The sequence below is a fragment of the Vigna unguiculata genome, chromosome 2, assembly GCF_004118075.2.
Source record: "Vigna unguiculata cultivar IT97K-499-35 chromosome 2, ASM411807v1, whole genome shotgun sequence".
Lineage (NCBI taxonomy): Eukaryota > Viridiplantae > Streptophyta > Magnoliopsida > Fabales > Fabaceae > Vigna > Vigna unguiculata.
The window spans coordinates 19,095,113-19,114,180 of record NC_040280.1 but is presented as its reverse complement, the minus strand read 5'-3'; the positions used below and the strand labels follow the sequence as shown (position 1 = coordinate 19,114,180).

General features: G+C 31.1%; 4 non-coding genes across 4 annotated transcripts; all 4 read left to right on the top strand.

Moving 5' to 3' along the window:
- The first annotated feature begins 4,734 nt into the window (after positions 1-4,734).
- LOC114174760 lies at positions 4,735-4,851 on the top strand. The gene has a single exon (XR_003602723.1). It is a non-coding gene; the product is annotated as a U5 spliceosomal RNA (small nuclear RNA).
- A 7,011-nt stretch (positions 4,852-11,862) lies between these two features.
- LOC114174754 lies at positions 11,863-11,979 on the top strand. The gene has a single exon (XR_003602717.1). It is a non-coding gene; the product is annotated as a U5 spliceosomal RNA (small nuclear RNA).
- A 1,954-nt stretch (positions 11,980-13,933) lies between these two features.
- LOC114174758 lies at positions 13,934-14,050 on the top strand. Its single transcript, XR_003602721.1, has one exon. It is a non-coding gene; the product is annotated as a U5 spliceosomal RNA (small nuclear RNA).
- A 2,383-nt stretch (positions 14,051-16,433) lies between these two features.
- On the top strand, positions 16,434-16,550 carry LOC114174759. The gene has a single exon (XR_003602722.1). It is a non-coding gene; the product is annotated as a U5 spliceosomal RNA (small nuclear RNA).
- Positions 16,551-19,068: the final 2,518 nt, after the last annotated feature.

The window sequence follows — 19,068 nt, the reverse complement described above, 5'->3', positions numbered from 1 at the left end:
GGAAAGGGAAAGAACATGAAACATTACCTCATTTACAAAATGAATGATACAAAATTTCCCTCTAGTATGCCTAGCACATATTGCTCCAGAAAATTCCATTGAAGGATGACAAAGAAGAGCACACAAAAGTTGGATGAGGGATGTAGAAATGAAAAAATTGAATAAAATAGCCAAAAACAAGGTATTTAAAAGAATTTTTGGACTGTTTGCATTAAAACTTACTATTCCCCAAATTACTTTGAATTCAATTAATCAATAAAAAAAGTCAACACCTCACTTTCTAATGCAAAATAATAATAACGTAGAATAATAACAATAACTTTTCCAATGTATAATAATAATTATGACGTAGAATAATAAAAATTGAAAATCATGTAATCCAAAAACACTAAACATGAGAGATATCGATTAAAAAAAAGAACAAAAACAGATAAATAAAAGAACAGAGAGAAAAAAGGGCAAAAACAATAAATACAAACAAAGAGAGATAGCAAAAAAGAAAATAAAAGGACATATCGAGAAAAACAAACTTCAAAATCATGAAATCTGAAAACACTAAGGATAAAAAAAACGAAGAAATGATGTCAGGTGAAAAAAATGTACAAAAATAAATAAAAAATTAACAATGAAACATGAGAGATGGATTGTAAGGAGATAACAAAAATTCATATGTGTACAAAAATAAGAAAAATAAACAATGAAACATGAGAGATGAATTGTAAAAAAAAAACAATAAAACAAATAACAAAGATTGCAAAATAAGCAACTGATAGATTAAACAATGTAAAAAGTTTAAAAATCTGAATCATGAAACATGAGAGATATTGATTGAAAAAACAAAACCATAAAAAAAAGCAAATGGTGAAAATAACCAGTTACCAATAGAGATGGCAAATAAACCCGTCTCCGTGGGTATTGTCCGAACCCGTCCCCGTTTTGACGGGAAATTTCCGCATTGACTCGGTATGAGTATGGGTATGGGGAATCCCGACTTTTTCAATTGGGTACGGGGATGGGTATGTAGATAAACATATACCTGCCATAATATCCGTCCCCGTTTAAATTATTAAAATATTCACAATTAATTAAGTAACCATATATATATATATATATTATTTTTTATTTCTTATAATTATTTGGTTTATCATGAAACTCATTCGCATCTCAATTATATTTTTCATCTTATCATAACCTTTATGTAATTATGTTAAAAAGATGTATGTCAATTAAAAAGTTTTTATGTCTCGCATTTAAATATCTCTATTATTTTTTAATATTTTTATTTATTGTATATTTTCTTTTCGCATGAGAATGTTTAATACTCTTAATTTAAGTATTTAATAGCACAAACCTTTTGTTTACTAGGTAATATAAAAAAAATATCATTTACTTATTATTATTAGTTTTTGTTTCATTTGAAGAACTTTTTTTTTCGCTAAAACAATTTTTGTTATTTCTCAACCATTGAGTATATATGTTAATATTTGAAAAGTTTTTTTAGATCTCTAAGATATTTTTTAACTTATCATACCCTTAATTATACATTTGTTTTCTTTTGTGCGATTTCTTTCAATAGTCTCTCAAATTGTTTGTAAACATTTGTTAATTTGTTAATTTTTTAATATTTTTATTTGTTGTTTATTTTCATTATGTAGAATACTATTTCGATATATTTATCTTTTATTTACTACAATATAAAAATTTAATATAATTGTCATGAATATTTTTTTATCACCATCCAACATAATTGAAGTTCAAAAGATACAAGATCTATGTTAAAATTTTATTATTATGATTATTATTTGTTCTTGGGATCATTTTGATCAAGTAATGTATTATAACTTTTATTAGTGTATAAAAAAGAGATTCACTAAAATTTAAAAGATTGAAGTAAACAAACATTTAAAATATATTTTAATTTGAATATTAGTTTTCCTTTTATATTTTTAAAAAATATTTTTAAATTTTATCAACTAGGTTTCATTAATGTTTACAAATTTAATAAATGTGTTGGTTCTCATGAAATTTTATTTGGTATTATAATCTAAAATGTAAACAATTATAATTTATTTCAAACTTTTATTATGATTATTGTTTGTTCTTTGTATCATTTTGATCAAATGATGTATTATAACTTTTATTAGTGTATAAAAAAAGATTCATTAGAATTTAAAAGATTGAAGTAAACAAACATTTAAAATATATTTTAATTTGAATATTTGTTTTCCTTTTATATTTTTTAAAAAATATTTTTAAATTTTATCAACTAGGTTTCATTAATGTTTGTAAATTTGTAAATTTAGTAAATGTGTTGGTTCTCATTAAATTTTATTTAGTATTATAATCTAAAATGTAAACAAGTATAATTTATTTTAAACTTTTACTATGATTATTATTTGTTCTTTGTATCATTTTGATCAATGATGTATTATAACTTTTATTAGTGCATAAAAAAAAGATTCATTAGAATTTAAAAGATTGAAGCAAACAAACATTTAAAATATATTTTAATTTGAATATTTATTTTTCTTTTATATTTTTAAAAAAAATATTTTTTAATTTTATCAACTATGTTTCATTAATATTTGCAAATTTAATAATTATTTTGGTTCTCATGAAATTTTATTTGGTATTATAATCTAAAATATAAACAATTATAATTTATTTTAAAGTATTTGATATCGAAGAAACAATCATCCTTCTAATATTGAATATTTGATAATATTATGTTTCCTTTACCATAATTTTTTATTATTTTATAAAAATTAATTAAAATTAATATTGAAGTAATAAGAAAATGGGTATGGGTATGAGTACGATATTATACCCGTTACCCGGTAGGGATGAGAATGAAACAAAAGTTTTATACCCGTTGAGTTTGAATATGGGGATGGAGATACATTTGTTTTATAGGAATGCATATGGGATAGCGAAACTCGTGCACGCCTCGTTGCCATCCCTAGTTACCAACGATAGGGTGAGATCGATAAAAAAGAGACGGTAACAACAAGTATTATGTTGAGGAAAATTATATTCTTGATTTAGGTTTGAATTTGTATGTGTGGGGTAAAATAAAGAGGGAATGATCTATGACATGGTGCGTATGTGTGTGTGTGACGGAGGGTAGAGTGAGATGAGGAGAGTAAAGAAATGTAAAAATGTAGAAAACAGAGAAAGGGTAGGTCAGACTCAGAAGATGAGACGGCCAAAGAAAATGAAACGACGACATTGGGTATTAAAGTGAGTAAGATGATTTTTCGAATTTAGGCTTAGGGTTTATGTATGATTAGGGGAAATAAGAGTGAATTTCAGATGTGGGAGATGTGTCATTATAGTAATAAATAATTGAAATTTGATATTTTAATTGATTTTGAGATGAGTTGTTCTCCAATGTATAATAATAATGTTGACGTAGACTAATAATAATCAACACTTGGCTAAAACTTACCACTAAAACTTACCATGAGAGTGAGCATGTCAAGAGAATAAAACATGAAAACCATATAATCTAAAAACCCTAAACATGAGAGATATCGATTGAAAAAAATGAACAAAAATAGAGAGATAGCAAACAAAGAGAAAAAAAACAATGAACGGAAATAGAGAGACAACAAACAAAGAGAAAAAAAAAAGGCAAAAACAAGAAACAGAGAAATAACAAACAAAGAAAAAAAAAACAGATAGATCGAGAAAAAACAAACTTCACAATCATGTAATCTGAAAACACTAAGCATAAGAAAGAAGAAGAAATGATGTCAGATGAAAATAATGTACAAAAATAACAAAAAAAATCAACAATGAAACATGAGAGATGGATTGTAAGAAAAATAAAAGAAATAAAGAGATAGCAAACCATCATGGAAACATCGAGAGAGCATGTTGAGACACTAAAACTTGAAAATCATGTAATTCGAAAACCCTAAAATGAATATATGAAGTCATGTGTACAAAAAAAATTAACAATGAAACATGAGAGAAGGATTGTAAAAAAAAAACAAAATAGATAACAAAGATAGTAAAATAAGCGACAAATAGATTAAACAACGTAAAAAATTAACAAAAATCCTGAATCATGAAACATGAGAGATATCGATTGACAAAAAAAAAACATAAACAAAAGCAAATGGTGAAAATGACCAATGACCAAGGATATGGTGAGGTCGATAAAAAAGGAGATGGCAACAACAACTATTATGTGATGTTCTTGATTTAGGTTTGGATTTCTATGTGTGGGCTAAAATAAAGAGGGAATGAACTGTGACATGATATGTGTGAGGGAGGATAGAGTGAGACGACGAGAGTGAAGAAATGTGAAAATGTAGAAAATAGAGAGAGGGTAGAGGGTAGGTCAGGTTCAGAAGATGAGAAGACAAAAGATGAAACGACCAGAGAAAATGAAACAACAACGATTAACAATTGGTATTAAAGTGAGAGAGATGATTTTGAAATTCAGGCTTAGGATTTCTATGTGATGAGAAAATGAGAGTGAATTTCAAATGTCATGTGTCATTACAATAATAAATATACTTAAATTAATAATTGAAAAATTTATCTTTTAATTGATTTTGAGATGAAGTGTTCTCTTTGTAATACTGGCCGAATTTTTTCTATTTGTATTTCGTATTTTGTATTTTTTATAAATGTATCTTATTAAGCCCACATCGAGGAGTCTTTTGAGTGGAAATGAACAACTATGCTATAAAAGATGTGAGTTTAATGCCTTAAAAGTTATGGAGCTGTGTGATGAGCACAAAGCGAATTATTCTTTCGCCCTTTACTAAAGAATACCGTGGGCTCGTTACCACAAGCGGCATACGCCACTTTTTGAAAGGGTTTGCTTTTGGCAACCTTAATTCAGTTTCAAATATTTTTGTGGTTCGGTAATTGTTGTCCAATGCCCCGATTTTAGCTTTCAATAGAACTCAAGCCAGCACAAGTGAAGTTTGCTTTGCGTGCATGCCCAAAGTGTAGTATTTATTATGTAGTTTAGTAATGTAATATTGTTCAAGGAGTCCTTAATATCATTATGTTTTATTTATACTTGTTTTAACATGAATAAGGTATTTTTAGTCTGTGTCTAATGTGAAATTGATTTAAAAAATGTACGTCTATTTTAAAAATTTAATAAGTAATATTTAAATAAGACGAAATAGTTTTGTGTATATATGTCGACAAAGTTGATTTATTTTGATTTGAGACTACAAAAATAATTTAAATTTTTAACACAAGAATTAAGGATGTAATATTAATTGTGTCACGAAAATTATTTATATGATATTTCTTTTTTACTTTCTTTCACATTTTTTTTTCTTTTTATCTTAATAAAAAATGACAGGAACCTATACATGACTTTCCTGTTACTATGTCAAATAAAAGAGAATTGTTGTTGGAATCATTCATTAGGTATTTTCGATGGTGACCAGGTGTTAAGGTGCTAAAAGAGATGTGTATTTTAGATAGATGAGTACTAGTCTTAGTGTGTCTTGACATGCTTGTAAAGTTAAGAAAAACTCTTAAACCAGTTTAATTAAATAATAATTTATTAAGTATAAGTTTAGGAACACACTTGATCAAATTCAAAGACTAACTGTAAAAATTGACTGTTTTGATTGATTAAAGAAAAATATTAATCGATTAACTTAAGGAAACTCGAACAACATTCACTTCGACATTAATCAATTAAATTTTGTCATTATCGATTAATCCAGCAACAAATAAAAGAATGAGTTACGCATTTAATCGATTAAATAATTAATATAATTGATTAATACAATTTTCTTTTAGTTTTTGGGTTGAACAATGAACATTTTAATTGATTAATTCTTTAATATAATGGATTAATCTTGAGAGTTACATTGATTTTATTTAAATCTTACGTCTTTTCTTATTTTAAAACAAGACTTTGATATTCTGAAATCGATAAAACAAGAGAGTGAGAGTTTTGAGTGTCCTAAAATTGCATAAAACAATTTTGGTGCAAGAAGATTAAAAGATTGAGGGACTTTCTCTTTGGGTATAGGTTTTTTATCCTAAAAACTTAATCTAGGTGATTTCCTTCTTGATTATTTGTTCTGTAATTTAATTACATGTACTGTAATTCACTCTTTGTGGTGATTGTTCGATGCATAACCTGTTCCTTTAATTTCTTAAAGGATTTCTTCAATTGTTTGGTTGAGTCTTGAGTCTAGGTTATATGAGATCTTGGAATCTAACTCTATTAATCTTTAGTAAAATTTCTAGTTCAGGCAGCTGGAAAAATTAGAAATAGATTCGTTATTAATCGGCTTGTGACGCATGAAGTCCTCCATGGTCACTGGTCTAACAGGTGGGATCATAGCCCTCGGTGGTGCTGTCACAGGCTGCATAGCATCCACCATCCTGTGGATTGCGTTAGCAATCTCGTCAGCGCCAACGGTGTTTCTACGGCTTCTGTTTGCCATTGCATGTGCACGCCACATATTCAGCTGTTAAAATCAAACAGCTAAGGATTAAATTATACTCTATCAAATTTAACAACCAACACACATCAATCAATTTCACACAACAAACGTCAGCTCACTCCCCAGTTTTCCCAAAAGCATCAAAATGTTTGCTCTGATACCAAATGTAACATCCCTAGGGAATATTACTTGAAAATAAATAATAAAAGAAACAATTATATTAATAGTCATCTTTATAAAAATCCCAACGCGGGAAAATTTCAATTCATTAAAATAGCGCGCCAAAACTCATAACTAAATCCATAACATGTTACAAGTTCCCAAAGTTTGTATTTAAAACATAAAATACACAGGAGCAAAACCCTAGCTCTAATCCCACTGCTAGCCCTCACTCTGCCGTCTGGTCATCCTCAGCATCACCTGTACCAACATCTGCTCTCGTGTAACGAATCACACGATCATCGCCATACACAATCACACAAACAAGAAAGGGTGAGCTGTGAAAATAGGATAACAAATATATAAAATACAAGATAACATCATATACCCATCTTAGCACTTCTACTTATATCTTGGCCAAGACCTTAACCCCAAGGCTTTATAGCCTTCAAACACACAATTGGTTAGCCTTGGACTCGGGAACATGATGCTCACACGAACCTGCTCGCTCGTGGTCCTGCCTCTACGAACCTCCCCGCTCGTAGTCCTGCTCTACGGACCTACCCGCCCGTAGTCCAACACATGTGATCCACCAGTCCCGTACCTCCCCGCACGTAGCATCTCTCACGTGAGCACGGAACATACGAACCTACCTCGCTCGTATCCCCACGTGAGAGTAACTGGATATGAACCTCCTCGCTCATACCATCACATGTTAACCACCATCCATGAACCTACCCGCTCATGGAACAGCATCCCCCGATCCAAGTATCACATTAAAACTTAAACTCAAAACACACAAGTCATACTCTGTTGGATTTTCGCCCGGCGCTACACCACGTACCGCCAGGCTAAACCGACCCAGACCGCCTGGCGGTCCCTCCCCACCGCTAGGCGCCAACGCTGCCACAGACCCACTGTTTCCCGGTCACCGCCTGGCGAGTTCTACCCTTGCCGCCAGGCGCCTCTCAGTGCAGGGTTCACTCACGCTGCGTCTATCGCCTGACGGTGATCAGCAAGCCGCCAGGCGCCATATCATAGGCATTCTGCAACTGATTTTCTTTGGCACTCAATTCTAGTTGGTTCAACAGTCCAAATTACTCTACGACCCACTCACCTTTTGGTCTCAGTACTAAATTCTGACTTTTTGCCAATTCTCAATCTATTTTAATTTCGCTATAGCCCAACCTTATCATTCACACCTTTCCACTAGAGATTTATTTATCCTTAAGTCATGCCATCATGTCTTAATTCACAAATAACAGATCCCATTCCCATATCTCCCTTTTACACAATTATGCTCATCCATACACCCCATATACTCAATCAACAGTTCATGTATCCTTTCATCCTTCACTCCATCTTCCCTCTCCTCTTGCCCATCTCACACAATTTCCTAGTTCAAACTTTTCTACCATTCTTCTCAACTAACTCCTCTGCACTATCATTGACCCACAACATCCACTAACAATTTAGCGACATGTTCAGATTCTATTAAACATCAAATCATTCCAAATGTGTTTCCTCTCACTCATTACACTACTTATAAGCCTAATCCACTTCCTATCCCTTTACCCTGCCTCCTTTCAAGCTACTTCTCCTTTCCACTTCTTGCTCATAATTTTCTCATTTCCACTACACCAACCTTTTCAATCCCCAAGGCTTCCTCCCTCTCTCTCGCGGAAATCTCCAGTACCACACCCAATTAGGGCTGCCACACATCATCGCCTGGCGGACAGCACAGCCCTGCCAGGCGGCACACCAGTATCAGACCACCTACATGCGTTTCTGCACTCTCCACAAACCTATCTCACCTTTCTCCTTCCCCGATAACCATCACACATACATTTACATCCTTTTCAACACCTAATCTCAGTAATATTATAATTATCACACTCCTCAATTCCCGTCACTTCCTAATCAACCCTACAATCCCATATACAAAATCCCAATATGATCATACACATTCCAACAAGAAGTCTATAACAATAATCCATCATACAATTTTATACAATCATTTGAGACTCAGCAGTTCATTATATTCACCCAATTTAGCATCAAAACCATCAAACAGAACACAGCTAAGGTCACGTCGCCGGGCAGGAACTCATCGCCGCCAGGTGACTCAAACCAAAACAAGAACATATGCTCACCTCTGATGAGCCGCCTGGCGGTAGGGATCAAACTGCCAGGCGATTTTTGGGAAAACCTAGAAACCCAATCGAACAGTGCAGAAAACAGGTAGAAGCATGCAATTTCAATCAGTTATGACACAGTACGACGTACATGTATTAAAATATCAACAAAACAACTCCCCTTACCTGGATTCCTTGCCAAATTCGAATCTGTATGTCTATGCCCTCACAAAACCTTCTTAACCTTTGTTTCCAGTCCAATCCTTAGTGATTTCAGCCCTACCACTTCTCTCAATCAGCCCCAAAACTCTGAAAAACCCTTGCTTATGGTGAGTACGAATTTACAGTGCACTCTTTCTCTTCTTATGACCTTCTCTCTCACAATCACTCTCACTTATTACCTTTTTAGTACCTTACACGAATTTTTAATTAAGAATTACACCAATGCTAGTCCAATGTTTAATTACCCCTTTGTTTTCCAGCCCTTAGGTTACCTCTCTATTGGCTGCTAGATTTCTAACCCTTTCACATTCATGCCCAAAGGAAAAATTGGCAAAAAGAAATTATTTAGTTCTCAACAAGGTTTTGAACCCACACTCATGCACATACCCAACCAAGGCCAAACCATTCAACCAATCCATATTTCATGATAACTCCTAAATTCTAAGAATCTATCATCACACCACGCATTCAATATATAATTACACAAAAACGCATAATTTAAATAACATCCAAGTGACACACATAAGACTCGAACCCAAGTCCTCACACACAATAAAGTACTCTCAACCACTTGAGCTAGTACTTTTCCACGTCATAGTCCCTCACATTTATTGCTTTAAATGTTCTTGCTACCCGTCCTAATTAAATAATTAATTAAATAACTATTTAATTTTCCCGGATCTTACAAGGGTTGTTAGGCCCGTTTGTGTCTTCGAGCACACCTGACAAGTCTGTGTCGATGGCTCGGCCCAGGAGGTGTGCATTGTCGGGCTTGACCGACCAGTTTGAGTTGTCAAGCTCGCCCGACCCATATGTGTCATCAAGTCACCCCGGTCCGTCTGGGTCGTCGGGCCCGCTCGACCCATCTAGGTCGTTGGGCCTGCTCGACTTGTTTGTGTCATCAGGTTGGTCTGATCCGTTTGGATCGTCTGTCCATCCCAGCCTGTCATGGTTGTGGGGTTTCTCGGGTCCGTTTGAGGTTGAGTGAGAAGAATTTCAAATTCCACCTGTTTTGAGGGTATTTGAATTTCTTCTAATTTAGCTAATTGAAATACTTCAAAAAAAATGCATGCATTTTAAATGCTTTTTAATTTCTCTATCCAAACAGATCATTTCATTACAAAGAATTTCAAATTCTTCAAATAAACGAATCACCCTCTTGAATTGTCTCATCCAAACATACCATTAAGATCCTATAAAAATGACTGATATCTCTCAAACCCCGGCTGAAGGGGCTTCTATAAACAAACCTCCTTATCATTTTTAAAAAAGTAGAATAAAGATTTTTTTGAATCAATTAAGAAAGGTGTATGTATGGGATATTGTTGTTAATGGACCTACCTTATCAACCCACTAAGGTTCTAGATGGTAAAACTATGTCGAAAGAGTTTTCTCTATGAACTCCAAATGAAAATAAGAGAGCACATTATGATGTTAGAGCCAAATATAAAATTTACTAACACTTGATGAATTTTGTGGGACTTCTATATGTACCTATACAAAAGAAATATGAGATGTCTTGGAGGAAACACCACATGAAGGTACTGCGGAAGTAAAGAGAATAAGAAAGAACACGCTCATCCAAAAATATGAGATGTTCATAATAAAGACTAATAAAAGTATACATGATGTCCAGAAGAGATTTATTCACATTGTGAATCATTTGATGACTCTTGAAAAAACCTTTGACAAAGTGGAGCCCAACATAAAAATTTATATAATTATAAATTTTTATAACTTAAAAAATTAAGTTATTTATATAATTTAAATAATAGATAATTAATTTTTATAAGAAAAAACAATTTATTTTATTATTATTATTCATAATAAAAAGAAAGTGAAAAATACTTAAAATTTTAAAAGAAAAGTAAACTAAGTATAAATGATCACCTAACATATTATTTTATCTCAATTTTATTATATATAATATACATATCGATATCATATAATGATTGAATTAGTTATTTTAGCCTGCAACTTAACTTTGATATATATAATCAAGGTTTAATTATTTGGGTGGTATCCACTTTCGTTCGGGTGGTATCCACTTTTGTTCAGATGTGTCAATACTCATCTCGTTATTTAAAATATGTCAATTGAGTCCTAACTTTTGAAAAATTGTCTCAATTAAGTCCCTTTCAGACAAAAATTATTAACACCGTTAACGACATTGATATTTAAAATGACTTACAAAATAAAATATTTATATTTATATTAAAATTTAGTCTGTTAATAATTTTTTTTTCTTCAAAAGACCTAATTGATACATCTTTTCAAAAGTTGAAACTCAATTGACATCTTTTTAAAAGGATATCGATCTGACGCACATTCAAAGAGTAATATCCGACTAATTAATTAAACCTATAATAATCAATTGTTAAATTAAAAATATTACGTGCTTAGAAGTCCCATATTATATGCCAAATTGTTTCCCAAAGCAGCAAATCGTTAAACAATAGATGTCTACCTTGAGAACATTTTTGGGAGTCTGGGTTTGAACCTGCACGAAAATTAACAGCAAAACGAAACTTACTTTTGTACGCTCTTGAATGTCACTGCTAAGGCTATAACACTGCAAAAGTATTTTAGGTCATTGCATGAAATGTTACCAGCACTGCAGTTTTTTAACATAATAATAATTAGGACTTCCTCCATCCGACAAAGTTTTTGTGAATTCGTAAACTAACAACCTAATTGGAACCAGATTTAGTGCAACTGCTGAAGCAGTATGAGTGAGATCGAGTGCCTAGGCTTCTCTACGATAACACCACCCAATACAACACACAAGTGGACAGAGTAAGTAATGTGATTTTATCTTTCTCACTAAGCCCACATCGAGCAGTTTTTTAGTGGAAATGAACAACTATACTATAAAACATGTAAGTTCTTTGCTTGTTAAATCACGGAGCCGTGTGATGAGCACAAAGCGAATTATTCTTTCGCCTTTTACTAAAGAATACCGTGGGCTCGTCTCTACAAGCGGCATACGCCACTTTTTGGAAGGGTGCTCTAATTGGTACCCTGTAACTGAGTGTTAAAATTTTAGTACTTTTTGTAATTTATGCCAGAAGTATATTATTCTAATAAAATTAATAATAATTTGTTATTATATATGTATTATAAAATTAATAATAGTTTGTTATTGTATATGTTATTATAGTAGTAAATGCCATGTTTGTTAATAAGGCTTAAATATATTTTTGTTCTCTTATATTGTAAAACTGCTGATTGATAATGTAACTTAAGATGATCTATCGTTACCTTTATTTACATCTCATCATATAAATTAAATGTTTTGTTTATGTTTTTTTTCACTAGAATATGATTATATTTGTATTACATTATACCATGCACACTTATAAAAAATACCTATAATTTAATCGATTAAATTATTTAAAATGTACTATTCATTAAATTGATTAGAAAATTATATATACATATATGAGATATTAAATTTCAATTATTTTTATAACTTAAACAATAAAATTATTTAAAATATATTATTTACTAAATTGATTATAAGTATTTATATAATATATATATATATATATATATATATATATTATAAAATTATATATGATTTAAATTTTCTATAATTTAAATGATTAATAATTTATTTATTTTTATTAAAAAGAATTATTTATTTTGTTATGAGTCATAATAAAAAGAAATAGAAAAATCCTTAAAGATTTGAAAGAAAATGATCACCTAACATATTCTTCTATCTCAAAAAGTCTTTTTTTTTTAAATATATATAATATTTCGATTGATATCATATAATGATTGAATATGAATAATTTCAGAATGTAGCTATAGTGGTTGGACAAGGACACCTCAACCAATACTTGTTGAAGATCTAGGAGGACACCTCAGCCAAAATATACTGAAGGCCTAGGGATGACTACACTCTACCCATGTAATGGTTGGACGAGGACACCTTGACCAATGCCTGTTGAAGACCCAAGGACGAGGGCACTCGACAAAGCATAATGCAGGTTCAAGGATGAGTATACCATGCTACTGTAGTGGTTGGGCGAGGATACCTTAACCAATATTTATTGAAGACTCAGGGATGAGGACACCTCAACCAAAGCATACTGAGGGTCCAGGGATGAGCACACCTTGCTAGTATTGGTTGGATAAGGACACCTCAACCAATACACAGTAGAGACTCAAGGGTAACTATATCTCACCTAACACGCCATAGTAAAGATATTTCTCAATAAGAATCCACATAAGCAACATCAACTTAAAGTATAAGCCATCTTTAAATTAGAGTGAGTTAGGGATAATCATACTTAGAAAACCTAAAAGGAGTAAACCTACGAATCTTAAGTCAAAGAAGGATAAGGCCCATATAGATACTATAAATAGTCATTGTTCACGAGATATGTTAATGATATCATTATTGCATCATTCTCTCTGCAACATTTTTCTAACTTTAGTCAGAGTATCTTTGCAAACACACCTGTTGGGACATCTCGACCATATCGAGAAATGATACCCAACGTAACAGCGTGAAAGGTTCTTGTGCAAGAAGAAAGACAAACACATGTGACTATTGTGACATCTCAGTCTAATAAGAAGATTTGTGTACTTTTAAGTATATCTCGGCCAAACAATAACTTTGATATATATATATATATATATATATATATATATATATATATATAATCAATATAATTCTTATCATCAATTGTTAAATTTAAACTATTGTCTGCTTAGAAGTCCAATATTATATGGTAATTTATTGCAACTGCACTAGTGTGAGTGAGATTGGGTGTCCAGGGTTCTACAAAAGGGAGGACTTTGAGCCTCTCACAATAAAACCGCCCAATATAACACAGAAAGTAGACAGAAGGAGTTATGAGATTATTTTGTATCTATATTTTTGAGTAATCCCACATCAAGGAGATTGTTGAGTGCAAACGAGAAACTGTGATATAAAACACGAGTTTTATTTATGAAAGTCCATGCAGCCGTGTGACGAGCACAGAGCGAATTATTCTTTCGCCTTTTACTAAAGAATACCGTGGGCTCATCACAGCAAGCGGCATACGCTAATTTTTGTGAAGGGTTGCCTTATGGTGACCCTGTAATTGACTCTCAAATTCTTGAAACAATTGTGTCAACTATATATTGATATTTTGTGTACACTTTGTTCATGAAGCACATTTCACTGTTGATGTGATGAGTGTCAATTAAAGGATGGATTAACTTAGTTGAAAGCAAAGAATGATTTGTTTGATTTGAGAGAAAGTAGATGACAGAAGCATTTTATCATAATCCATAATATTACATTAACCTTTTGGAAAAAAATTAATTCACTGTTACATTACAGTCCATACCATTTTAGTTCATTTTGATTCGATGGAGAGTTTAGGTATATATAGGTGTTTGGATTTAATGAAAGAGGTAACATTACAACTCAACACAAACAAAATCTAACTCATAGTTTAAGCCATTATACATGAGTTTCTTAATGTTGGGATGTGCAGATTGTATCTTTAAGGTTAAGCATCAGAATATTATTAGGCTAAATATCTATAATCTTAGCATGCAAATCAAGTAGTGTTACTCTCGTATACAAAAGCAGCAAGAGATACTATTTTCTATTTCGACACCCATTGGTAAAACATCCTTTTCATTGAGTTACTAAATGATGTGGTAAGAAAATTCTTTTTCATGAACCCATTGGACGAAACAACGACAGATAAATTATGAGATGACCAACTTTTTTTTGACTTTTAAATTTGTTTCCTCTTCGTAACCTATCCCTAATTTTATCATGAGATTTTCTTGAATTTCTTATAACAAAATTCAAAGATTTCTCACTTATATTTGATTGGGATAGAAGCTTCCTAATTGCAGATTTTTATAAACAAGATAATTTTCTATATATGTAGTTTTTGTACTTTTTTTTGCCTTTGAGACTTTCTTTTGTAAAGAGCAAAAATCTCTTTTTAAGTCTTTATATTTCCATCTTCTGAGTGTCAATACTCTGTTTCAAATTGTTGTTCTCATTACGTTTGGTTTTCAGACTTAAGACTCGCACACACACATAACATTTCTTTAAAGGTTTAAATAAATCATTAATTTTAATTTTCGTAAATTTTGTTCATTTTTGTCCTATTTTTTTAAATATTTAATAAGGTTCTACCTTTTTTTAAATTGGGATCAATTTTGTCTTTTTTTTAGATGTCGTTTAAATTGTTAATAGAAGGTGAACAATAACTACCACATGTCACTTTGTGAGTTACTTTTATTTTATTTTATTAATTTTAAAAAAATTGTCCACGTGTCAAGTTATCATTGTGACAGTGTCACGTGTCAGTGTCATTATCATGTGTCAAGTTAGTATCATTGTCATGTGTCAAGTTAGTATCATTGTCATATGTTAGTGTCTTGTGACTTATATTTAATTTAGTCACAATTTTCGTTAATTTTGTTCAATTTAGTCTTAATTTTCGTTATTTTTGTTCAATTCAGTCCTAATTTTGTCTCTCTCCAAATTGACCAAATTTAATTTTTATATACTGATTTGGAGGTTATTTTGGAGTGATTAGGAAGTGAAGTTTATGAAAGTTTGTGACTGAATTAACTAGTGTAACATATTAAAAATAAGTTTTAATAGGTAAAAAGTTAGATTACCAAATTGTCCTTGATGTTAAAAGTAATATAAAATGATATATAAATTTTTAAAATTTTTTAAAATTTTATGGAATGAATGAAATTATAAAAAAGGGAGTTGGAATCGTTCCAAGCATAATGACAATCATTCCATAGTTGGTGGTACAACATATAAGCGTGAGTGTAAGTCCCACATTGATCAGAAATGAGAAAGTAGGACACTATATAAGAATGAAGACCCGGTTGAAAGTGGTGTCAATATCTTATGTGGTTGGACTCAGATCTCATTGGTGTTTGTTCTCCCCAATGATACCCTCTTTATAAGAATGTGACGAGGATCATTTAGATAATAAATTTGTTACTGCTAAAAACAAATTTTATATTTTTGGAGTATGGATTTGAACCTGCACGAAAATTAGCAGCAAATAGTTCATGGCTCTCGAATGCCACTGCTAAAACTATAAAATACTGCAAAAGTATTTAGCTCATTGCATGAAATGCTACAAAATATAGAACTTCCTCTATCTGCCAAAATGATATGACCAAAATCTTCTGTAAATTGGTAAACTAACAACCATTGAACTAAGAGACTTAAAATTGAAACATATTTACTGCAACTAACTGCTGAAGCAGTGTTAGTGAGATTGGGTCCCCAGGGTTCTACAAAGGTAGGACTTTGAGTTTCTCACAATAAAATCACTCAATATAATACACAAGTTTGGACGGAAGGAGTTCAGTGGTTTTGTATCTATGTTTCTTTCTTATTAAGCCCACATCGAGGGATCTGTTGAGTGGAAATAAGCAATTGTGATATAAATCATGTGAGTTCTAAGACTGTTGAATCACGGAGTCGTGTGATGAGCACAAAGCGAATTATTCTTTCGCCTTTTACTAAAGAATACCGTGGGCTTGTCACAATAAGCTGGCATATGCCACTTTTTGAAAGGGTTCTCTTTGGAGTACCCTGCAATGATGAAATTTACAAAATTTTGTAAATAATAGATTTTTAGAAAGTTGTTCTAATTATTTCTAGATATGTTTTGGATTTGATGATAAGACTATTTTCATTTGTTTTGACACTTTCGCTAATAGATGGATATTATTTAGTTTATGCAATCCTCTTACAATTTTTTAGGGATGCAATACTTCTAGAACTTTTTGTGTGATGAGTATTTTAAAGTATTTTTTTGAACATTGTAAGAGAAAGAAAACAGAGAGAGATAGAAACACAGAGGCAAAATATGTATTATTATCTCATTATATAATATAATACGAAGAGCAAAAATATATAGAGGCAGACAAAAACTGAACCCAGTTATTTTGTTATGTTATCAAACATCACACAGTTTTTTATGAATGAATTTATTGTTCATGATTCTCCTTCTCATGCAGTTGAAGTAAAATGCTTTATATGCATTGAGACTAATTTTATTCTAAATTATGACAAGTGTCAATTCATGGTAGACCATTGTATAGTCTTAAGTTTCATTCTTGTTGGATTGGTCCTTATTTTATTTAGGGTTAAATATGTTTTTCGTCCCTCAAGTTTTAGTGAATTTTGGAATTAGTCCCTCATCAAAACTTTATACCAATTTAGTCCTTCATCTTTCAAAATGAGTGAATTTAGTCCTTTTAACCAAATTTTGTTAAGTTTATCTGACGTTTTAAGCACATTTCATGATAGTATTTAAGTTAACATTGAAGCAAAAATGGGTCAAACAGTGTAAATAATTTAAATACTATCATGAAATGCGCTTGAAACGTCAGATAAACTTAACAAAATTTGGTTAAAAAGACTAGATTCATGCATTTCGAAAGATGAAGGACTAAATTGGTCAAAAGTTTTGATGAGGGACTAATTCCAAATTTCGCTGAAACTTGAGGGACCAAAAACATATTTAACCCTTTTATTTATCTTTAAGTTGTTATATAATTTTTTTTAAGTGAAGCCACCAATAAGACCTTTAAAGTAGTCTCAAGTTGTTTCATGAGTCTTGCATTATTAGAGGAGACGATGGAGATTAGTTATTGAGCTTAGTGTATTTTCTTGTGATGAAATTTATCCACCTTTAAGAGAGTGCTTATTTTTTCATTTTACTATATTTTATTAATCTATAAGTTGTTTATTTTTATTTAAATAGGGACATGAGAAGTACAGTTTTAGGATTTTAAAGATTATTTAAAGTTTTAGGATGTGTATAAGTGGTTAGCATTTTCATAATTCTTTGGTTTCATGACTTATGTTGATGGTATTCATTACATTTTAATGAATAAGTTGGTTCTGAGAATTATTTTGTTGAATCTTATGCAATATAATTGTCTTTGGTGAGATTTAAGCTTTATTGTTGAATGAATCATTTTATGTCAATCAACTTTATTTTGGTGTGATTTCAATGATGTTACTTATTTGTGTGTTTTGAGTGAATATACACAAGCTTAAACATTTGGAGATTATATCATATTTAATTCATGTCTTAACAAACTCTCTTGTTTGCTAAATTGTGGAGAATATTATTAACCTTTTTTATTCTTTAATTCCTTGAATTTTGTATTTTGTTTAAAAACAAAATAGGCTAAAATTAAAGTATGGGTGAGTTGGTTTTACTAAAAAAATGATTTTTCAAAATTTCAAGAATTCACCGCAAAGATTTTTATGAATCTAATTGACAAATTTAGAATGAGGTGTACTGTTAATAACTAAATCAAACATAAAAATAAAAGCAAGAAAACACAAAAGACATAAGATTTTTATACCGATTCGATTGAACAAGAATTTACATTCAATTATTCAACAACTTGAACTAGAATTCCAGTAAGATTATCAAGATTCAGATTACAAGTTCACCTTAATAAACTATTCTCTATACACACACAAAATTAATGAAATACCCTTCAAGAATTAAACAAAATATGGTGATGTCATACACAATCACCTTAACATTCACCACAAAGGTGAAATATATGAAAATCACTACAAGTACAAGAAAAAGAAAAAGAACCTATTGCATGATCATCTCATTCGTGAACCTTGAACAATCTTTCTTTCAAAACAAATGAAAAATGTAAAAGCATTTTCAAAAAGACTTTTAAATCATAAAAGAGCTTTCTGATTTGAAAGATATTTTAATTTAGGGAGAGTAGAACTTTCCTTTTACATAATTTTTTTAGATAATTGCTTGATATAATTGGTTATTTATAAGTATCCAATACTATATATAATTGGGAACTAACAAAAGGCAAGATTTTCAATTGAATAATATATCTGACCTACTTCTCAATTCAAATTTTTATCTATAAAAGGTAAAAACGCTGATGTGTCAATCTCTCAGCATTTTGAAGTCTGAAAAAAAAATGGAAAAGAAATTGAAAACCGAAAGTTTTAATTAAAACTTCTTTCTCTCTCTTCCTCAGTCTTCTCACCTTCCTCCTCCTCAATTCTTTCTCTCTCTTTCTCATTCTCTATGCGACCGCTTTCTTTCTTC